This window comes from Marmota marmota, unplaced genomic scaffold, assembly GCF_001458135.2.
Source record: "Marmota marmota marmota unplaced genomic scaffold, marMar, whole genome shotgun sequence".
NCBI lineage: Eukaryota > Metazoa > Chordata > Mammalia > Rodentia > Sciuridae > Marmota > Marmota marmota.
In genome coordinates this window covers 7,704,484-7,714,511 of record NW_025999925.1, presented here as the reverse complement: position 1 = coordinate 7,714,511, position 10,028 = coordinate 7,704,484, and positions in this window count along the sequence as shown.

Below are 10,028 nucleotides of genomic sequence, written 5' to 3'. Positions count from 1 at the left end.
TTTGGAGACAAACAGAACTGAATAAAAATCCTCACATAGTCACTTTTTGAAACAAGATATTTACTCTGGGTGTCTCCAGGTCCAAATTCTTTAGTGCGACTACATAGGCCTTTGATCATCTGTAGTCTTATTTCTCATCATTTCAACTGCTCACTTTACCCTCTTAAAATGTTTAATTAAGTAATTCTCAGTCCAAGCATATTACCTCTCTGTTCCTTGTCTTTACTTGAGTTGTTATGCTTGAAACTCTTCCCCTGATGCACTTTTTCCAGGATGTCTTCTTGACAATGCTTCAGCCCCAAGCTCCCTGACCTATATCTGAAACCCTTTTTAAATTTTTATTTTGAGACAGGTCTCAATAAACCACGCTGACCTTGAACTTTTTTTGAAATTTTGAACATTTTCCTGCGTCAGCCTCCTGAGTAGCTAGAATTACAGGCCTGAGTGCAAACTTTATGTGTTAACAACCTTATGGTCTGAGTAAACACAGTTAATACAAATTAATAGTGATTCAAATGTATTTACATAGAGGTATTTTGTCAAAAATTTAACACATAGGCCATTCTCTCCTATACCTACACTGTATTCTTCTTAACTTGATTTTGATGTCATTGCCTTAGGATGTTGATGAATACAGGATGCAAGAAGGTTTCAAGACCTGTTAGTAATACACAGGTGTAAAGCTATCCTGGGCACAATTTTAATCCCATTGAATTCTGTTCTTTTCTCCTCTTTAGGTACTTTCATATTAAAAATGCACACTGATTTCTTTTAATCTCCTATATGATATTTAGATCACTGATGTGAGTAATAACTGACATTTAATGAAGAGGTCCTATAAAGTGAGATATCAGAGCAGATATATCTTATTTTATACAACTGATATGATTATGTACAGATTTTTAATATACACTATTTTTAAATGCTAGGAGAATTTGCTACTTAAAATAATTTTTTAATAAATAACCCCCCAATTATGGGCCTTTCCTTATCCAGATTTTAAGATGCAGAATCTCACAAGGCAGGACTTATTTGTTCTTCACTACAATGACAGGCAATTAATCTGGATTAATCTGAAAAGTATTATACTTCCCTGAAAAGCTTATGTATGAAAAAGTAGGCCCAAATCTCTATCATGTCGGATTAGGCCCCAACTTCCTTAATAAGACTCTTGTAGGGCAAGAATTAAAATCAAGAATCAATAAATGGGATGGATTCAAACTAAAAAGCTTCTTCTCAGCAAAAGAAACAACCAGTGAAGTGAATAGAGAGCCTACAGAATGGGAGCAAATTTTTACCACACATACATCAGATAGAGCACTAATGTCTAGGATATATAAAGTACTCAAAAATCTTAACACCAAAAAAATAACTTAATAAATGGGCCAACGAACTGAACACATACTTCTCAGAAGTGCTATATAATCAATCAACAAATATATGAAAAAATGTTAAACATCCCTAGCAAGTTGAGAAGTGCAAACCAAAACTACTCTAAGATTTCATCTCACTCCAGTCAGAATGGCAGCTATTAAGATTACGGACAACAATAAGTGTTGGTGAGGATGTGGGGAAAAGGGCACACTCTTATATCACTGGTGGGACTACAAATTGGTGCAACCAATCTGGAAAGCAATATGGAGATTTCTTGCAAAACTGGGAATGGAACCACCATTTGACCAGCTATCCCATTCCTTGGCATATACCCAAAAGACTTAAAAACAGCATACTACAGGGACACAGCCACATCAATGTTAATAGCAGCACAATTCACAATAGTTAAATTGTGACTCCAACTTAGATACCCCTCAGTAGATGAATGGATAAAGAAACTGTGGTATATATACAGAATGGAATATTACTCAGCATTAAAAGAGAATAAAATCATGACATTTGCAGGTAAATGGATGGAGTTGTAGAATAAAAGGCAAAGTGAATTAAGACAATCCCCCAAAACCAAATGCCAAATGTCTTCTCTGATATAAGGATGCTGATTCATAATGGGGATGGGGGGAGCATGGGAGGAACAGACGAACTTTAGATAGGGCAAAGGGGAGGGAGGGGAAGGGAGGGGGCATGGGGTAGAAAAGATGGTGGAATGAGATGGACATCATTACCTTAAGCACATGTTTGAAAACATGAATGGTGTGACTCTACTTTGTGTGCAACCAGAGACATGGAAAATTGTGCTCTATTTGTGTAATATGAATTGAATTGTGTTCTGCTATCAAATATAAGAAATTAGAATAAATAAAAAATTTTAAAAACCTTATGTATATCATGTAATGAAAAGTTCTAGAAATAGCTAAGATCATTTTGTATTTTAATTTTAAAAATACCTTTAAAAAATAGGAACATATCTATAACTTTTCAATTGTCACCATAAAAAGATGAGTCATATTAATTTAATGTTTTTCCCTTTATTAAATTTGACTAATTCATGCATTTTTACACATTGCTTTTTGTCCTTAAAGAGAACTCTGAAATGTTTCATCAGCCAAAATGGAGAATGCCAAATGATTTGTAGGGTCAAAATGAAGATTCGAGTGATTTCCAAGGTTGATTTAGAAGGAGGAAGGAAGCTCATCCAGTGCTGAGATCATGACCTGGAGAGCATCCTTTCTCCAGGACATCCACCTTCATTCATTGTTATTGATTCTGGAGACCATATGGTCATCCATGCAAGTCTCAGCATCATTCTGGGAAAGCACTTCCATAGTATGGTCTTGCTGATGAAGACATCAGTCTTCCAAATCATTGGGTAAATGCCTATGAGAACAACTGCTAAACTGTAGGCTGTATTTGTTTGGGCTTCTGTAATGAATCACCACAAACAGGATGGCTTAAAATAAAAGAAATTTATTCTCTTGGAGTTCTGGAATCTGGAAATCTAAAATCAAGTTGTCAGCAGAGTTTTGCTCCCTCTGAAGGCTGTAGGAAAGATAATTTACCTAGCTTCTGGTGTTGGTCACCAGTCATTGTCTATCTCATTGTCTATGTTTCCTTTTTCTTAGGGACATATTCATTGTATTAGGGCCAATTCGAATCCAGTATGATCTCATCTTGACTTGACCACATAAGTGGGGTTACATTCACAGGCAGTGTGGTTAGGATTTCATGATATCTTTTTTGTTGTTGTTGTTTTAATTAGTTATACATGACAGTAGAATGCACTTTGACACATTATACATAAATGAAATATAGTTTTTAATTCTTCTGGCTGTACATGATGTAGAATCACAACAGTCATGGTCATATATGTATAAAGGGTAATAATATCCGATTCATTCTACTATACTTCCTACCCCAATATCCCTTCCCTCTCTTCATTCTCCTCTACCTAATCCAAAGCAACTCTATTCTTCCCTAGCCAGCCTCCCACCTCCCTGACCACCTTGTGAATTAGCATCCAAATATCAGAGGAAACATTTGGCCTTTCGTTTTGGGGGGATTGGCTAATTTTGCTTAGCATGATATTCTCCCGCTCCATCCATTTACCAGCAAATGCCATAATTTCATTCTTCTTTAAGGCTGAGTAACATTCCTCTGTATATATATATACCACATTTTCTTTATCCATTCAGCTCTTGAAGGACACCTTGGTTGGTTCCATACAAGCAACACTAAATGTTGGCAAGGATGTGGGGAATTGCAAATTGGTTCAACCATTATGGAAAGTGGTATGGAATTCTTCAAAAAACTTGGAATAGAACCACCATTTGTCCAGCGATCCCGCTCCTTGGTTTATACTCAAAGGACTTAAAGTCAGCATACTACAAGGACACAGCCACATCCATGTTTTTAGCAGCTCATATCTTTTTTGGGAGAAACAATTCAACCTTCAACATTTAATAAGACAATGTTTAGCTTTGAAAGAAACTGTCAAGTTGTCTGGCAAAGTTTTACATTCCCAGCAGCAATGACTGGAGTCCCTTTTGCTCCAAGCAGTTGGTGTTGCCAGCTTTGGGATTTTAACCATTTTAAATATTTATTTTTTAGTTTTTTTTTAACGTAGACGCAATATCTTTATTTTATTTTTATGTGGTGCTGAGAATCGAACCCAGTGCCTCGTGCATGCTAGGCAAGCGCTCTACCACTTGAGCCACATCTCCAGCCCCTAACCATTTTAATATGTGTGTAGTTATATCTCGTTGTTTAATTTGTAACCCTCTAATGACAAATGATATTTAGACTATTTTCCTAACCTTATTTTCAACTGTATGGTGAAGTGTCTCTTCATATGTTTTTCTTATATTTAAATTGGGTTGTTTGCTTTCATATATATATATATATATATATATATATGAATTTTGATGTTTGCTTTCTTGTTGCTGTGCTTTGGTTCAGGGTTCCCCAAAGGCCCATGTGTTAAAGTCTTGGTCCTCAGCCCCTGGCACTATTTTAGGAGGTAATAGAACACCTTTATGAGGGGGCTCTCACTGGAAGTTTTTCAGTCACCTGAAGGTGTGCCCTTGGAACCTTGGTCCTCTTTATTTTGCTCTGTGCTTTCCAGCTGCCATGAGGTTAGTAAGTTGTTCCAATATGCACTCCCTGCCAGGATATGCAGCCTTGCCACAGCCCCAAAGCAACAGGTCACTGTTGAGCATGAACAGAAACCTACAAATCTATGAAGCAAAATAAACCTTTCCTTTTTTAAAGCTGATTATCTCAGGTATTTTGTTATAGTAATAGAAAGCTAATAACACACTTGTTGAGCTTGAAGAGTTCTTTTGTGTATTTGGGACATAATGCTTTGATAGATATTTTCCATTTTTTTTCTCCCAATCTATGTCTTTTCTTTTTCTTGGTACTGAGGATTGAACCCAGGAGTGCTTAACTACTGAGTCACATCCCGTAGTCCTTTGCATTTTTAATTTTGAGACCAATCTTTGGGATTATAGGCATGTGACACCAGTCTTGGCTATGGCTTAGCTTTTCATTCTCTTAATAGGATATTGTATTTTCACTATCACTCAGTTGTATATTTTCCTTTTTCTCTGAGGCTTCCTCTTTGACACATTGATTATTTAGGAGTGTGTGGGTTTTTTTTTTTTAGTTTCCAGGTGCTTGGAATTTTTATTCTTGTTTTTCTATTATTGGTTTCTAGTTTGATTCCAGTAAGATACAAGAATATATTCTATAAGATTCCATTACAATTTTTGTTGAAGTTTGCTTTATGACTCAGCATAGCCTACCTTAGGGAATGTAGCTCTTGGCTACATAGGCTCTTGGAAAGAATGTGTGTTCTGCTGTTGTTGGGTGGAGTATTTTATAAATGTCAATTAGATCCAGTTGTTTAATTCCTTTATAGCTTTGCTTATTTTCTGTCTAGGAGTTCCATCAGTTGCTGAGTACAGGATGTGACTATGATTATGTAGTATTTATCTATTCCTTCTGTCACTTCTATCAGTTTTTGCTTCATGGTTTTGAAGACTCATGTTTGGTGCACACATTCAGGATTACTATGTCTTCTTTGTGGATTGATCCATTCATCATTATGTAATGTCCTGCTTGTCCCTAGAAACTATCATTGCTCTGAAGTCTACTTCATCCAATATTAATGGAACCCCTTCTACTTTATTTTCTGATCAATATTTGCATCATGTAACTTTTTTTTCTTCCTTTTATGTTTAACCTACTATGTCATTAGTTGGAAGTAAATTTCTTATAGACAGAATATTTGGCTTGCCTTTAATCCATTCTTCCCATCTTTATCTTTTAATTGATATATTTAGACTATTTATATTTAGAGTAATTATTGATATTTTAGAGTTTGAGTTTATTTTGTGATTTGGTCTATTCATCTCTCTGTTTCTTTCTCGTATGTACCTTCTTATGGGCTACTTAAACATTTTTAAAAAAATTCTATTTATTTGGTGTTTATGAATATGTTCCTTTTATAGTTTTCTTAATGGTTGCTCTCAGAATTGCAATATACATATAAATCTCACCATAGCATGCTGGTATATGTTTTACTACTTTCAGTTATGTGTATAAAACTTATTTTTATTTAGAATCTATTATCCTCCTCAATTTTTAAGTATAACTATCCAATTTTCTCAACATAAATTGAGCACATGTTCCATGATAATATTACTTTTTTTATATTTAACTCTTTTTAATACAAAAGACAGACAGCAACTTCACTATGCTATGGGAGGAAAATGAATCCCTTGCACTGTCTTATAGCCTTAACATAGCTTCCAAATGAATGAATAAACCCAAATCCTTATTTATCCTTTTAGGCAACAAAGTGCCTTTGAGGAGAGCCACATGACTGTAAAAATGCGGTTAGACTCAGGGGTGGCTGAATCCATCATGCCAAAGCTATAGATCCCATCCTCTTTCAGTTCCTATGGTCCCATCCCTTTTCTCACCATCATTTTCAGGGCCAAAATTTAAGGGTTACTAAAACGCAGGTATCCACATAAGACTTCTAATGTAATTGGTGAAATGCAAATTGATCTTGTTACATTCTGAAGCCAATCTCATTTTCATTTAAAAAAATCAAATTAATATTTAAATGATATCTGTTTGAAGGCACCTCATTATTAGCCTGCCTGTGACTCTTACTTGACTTAGCTCTTTTATCCTAATTTATATTTGAGTTTTAGCACTGTCAGCAGTGCTTCCATTCACTGTTAACTAATTCCCTGGTATATTCTCTTAATTGATCTCTTTCTTTTTAAGCCCCAATCTCTTCCTCTCAGGCTCCTTTGAATTATTTTCTGATGCAATAGAAAAAATATTAAGGTAGCTGATTTGAGCCCACTCAGCATCCCATATTCCCCTTGAAACTTCCCCCAGTGTCAGAAAGAAAATATGTCTCTCATTTTCAAGGACAACCCCACTTATCAAGCCTCTCAACTCTTAGGATTTCACTTTTCCTATGATCCCATCCTTTTTCCCTCTAGAATTTCAAGCTTTTGCTCAGTAATTTCCAATTTTGTCTTCATCTATATGTAGATTCACTGTCGTCTCTTTCAAAAACTCTATCTTGAATCTTCTACTCCTATCTGTTTTCTGTCCTGTCGCCACCCATCATATTCTTTGTGATTTTATATCTTGGGCTCTTTATACCCCTTTCTCTAATAACCCTTTGCAATTTAATTTCTATCAACTTCCTCTATGAAAATTGCTCAGTGCAAGTGTGCCAAGTGACCTTCTTCTAATGAGATTCAGCAGAATTTCCTTGCTTCTTTTTCTACCACAGTTTTGCTTTATTTGATATCATTTTTATGGGTTCATACAACTCACCCTCTTATGGTGACCATGAAACAATAGTATTCCACCTGCCATCTTTGACTCTGGGAATCCATTAATGTTGTGCTTAGACTTTCACTCTTCTTTTTCCTTAAAACTACATATCTCCATGTTTTTTCAATTCTGGTTCGCTTAGTCAATCAACACTCCTTCTGACCCGTATCCAGCATTTATTTGCTTTTCTTCAGATTCCTTGCCATAGTGATTACCATTTCTTTGCTTTCACTCAGGTAGTGTAGCCTGTGTGGCCCACCTTGCCCTGTGCTAATCGAAATCCAACATGCTTGTGATCCAAGGCCAACTAGCAACCTACTTCTTTCATTAGGCCTTGCTTAAGCATTGCAGGACATTGAAGTCTTTGTCTAAAACCAAGTTAGACTTGTAATTTTCTTGGCAAGATAGTACTTCCTAGTTGTCCCAAATATATAGTCCTCATTTCATATAATTTTTATTCCCTGACAGGCTTGCCATGTGTTAGGCATACAGAAGTTGCTTAATGAATTTGTTTACCAGCTTAATGCTAAATAAATGTGCCAAAGAAGTAAAGACAGTTATATCATGTTATTGGTACTTCCACTATCTGTGAAACTAGGCTTTTTAAAGTGGATTTCTCAGGAGACTACATGAAGCACTACTGACACTGATTGAGAAAGAGTATGACCTCTGAAGGCAGATTGCCTGGGTTCAAATTCTGACTCTCACCTACTGACTGTGTGACTTTGGGAAGGTTAATTAATGTTTTTGTGCCTCATTGTCTTTCCTTGAAAATAAGAGAAAACAACAGTATCTGCATCATAGAGCCATTAGGAAGTCAACTGAGTGTTGTCAGATACTTAAGACAATTTGGGGCATGTAAAAATTGCTCCCTGAATGTCAGCTATTACTAAGTGTTTATTAAACATAGAATGAGAGCACCTCAGAGGTTAAAGAACTTTCACTTTATAAGTGAAAAGAGAGTGAGGAATCAAGGTAAAATGATTGGCTCAAAACATATGGCTAATTTAGAGGCCAGGTCAAAAACACAGCTCTCGTGATTCCTATTCAGTACTTGGGTTTTTCCTCACTAAAGATTTCTACACATGAACATGGACTGAATTATAGACCCTTAAAGTTGTAAGAGACATTCAGGTCTCTTCAGTTTAACTTTTCCATAAGGGAACATACTGCATGATCACTTGTCACAAACCTTGCATTTTTGCCAACAGTCCATTTTACAGATTCTTAATCATCCAGAAAAGAAAAAAAAAAATACTAACAGAACCTGCGCTAGGATTCCCAAGTTAAGAAACCCAGGAGATACAGGAATGGATGACAAGGTCAGGTCCCTGGAGTTCAGATGACCACCACTGGACCATTTTAATGTTCATCTTTTGAAAAATAAGATTTCTTTTTCAGGGAAAACATTGTCTGGAATATTCATTATAAAACTGTGATTCAGGCCATCCCACACATCCTTGAATGTTTTGCAGATAATATCCTTCCTGGTAAGAATCTGAAATTATGATTTTGATGAACTCTCAACAATACTCCTTAGCAGCCAGGAAAAGGCTCAGGAGCCAAATACCAATACCAGGCATAATTTCTGTGGGTTTCAGCTTTCTGTGTGGTTCTCTGGAACAGTATTCAGCCTGGTTGTGCAATCAGCTATGCCAGGGTTTTTAAATTCAATCTAGCAGATATAGACTCTCAAGAGGAATTACAGCAATAAAAGATTGCTATTAACTAGGCACAAATAAACCTGTGTGTAAGGATTCTCTCATCAAATGCAATGAAATGCTATTCTCTGTCTCAATTCAACACTAAGAGAAGAGATTTAATTTCTCTTTAATGCAAATGAAATTGTCATATGTAAAATCAGCAGTAAGGGAGAAGGCCAAACTGAGTAATTACATTATGTGTCCACAAAGCGTGTTCATCAACCACTTCCCCCACCCCCTCACTACAAACACAATTCAGGGAATCCACTTCTCTGTGGGTGATTATTTTAAATGCCTGAATGTAGTATGCAACCTCTGAGCTTTATGGCTTGGGATTTTAATCCTCAAAACAGAAAGGTTTTATTACCCAAATCTGAAAGTTGTGTTACCCACTTGATAATGCAGATTGAGAAGACAGACTCCACTGATCCTATACAGGGTGCTCTGTCCTTCCTTTGTGTTTCTGTAGTATTTTATTTATACCTCTAAACTTACTCATGACAAATTGGCTTGTTACACCTAGCTGTATGTTTTCTTTATATAAATATAAACTTCTGAGGAAGATTTCAGACCTTATATATCTCTGTATTCTCCCACAGCCTTGTGGTGTCTGGGACATAGTATATGCTCAATAAATGTGTTATAATTATTTAATTTTAACTGTACATATCCTAAGGATTTCCCACTTATAAAGTGTTATTCTAATGGATTCATATCTTTGACACATCTTTTTGTTTTCACTTCTGAGAACTTTCGCTTTTGGAACATGAAAAAGAGTCGTGAGCAGATTGGCACTCTAATTTAGATGGCTATAGTAAGGGAATGCCTAGCAAATTTTTTTTTGAATAGTAACTTTATGAAGACTTGCAGAGATTTCAAGCTTTCAGTTGTTTAACGAGACCAAACTACACTGTGTCCTGGGACACAGGAAAGGAGAGAATTCACAGGCATAATAGGAGGATATCTCAGAAAGACTATTTAAAAGAAAAACCCAGCCCCCAAGTCCTGACTCTAAAAGCCAGTAAGTATACCTGGATCACTGGTATTTTCACTGCCTACCTTTTCTTT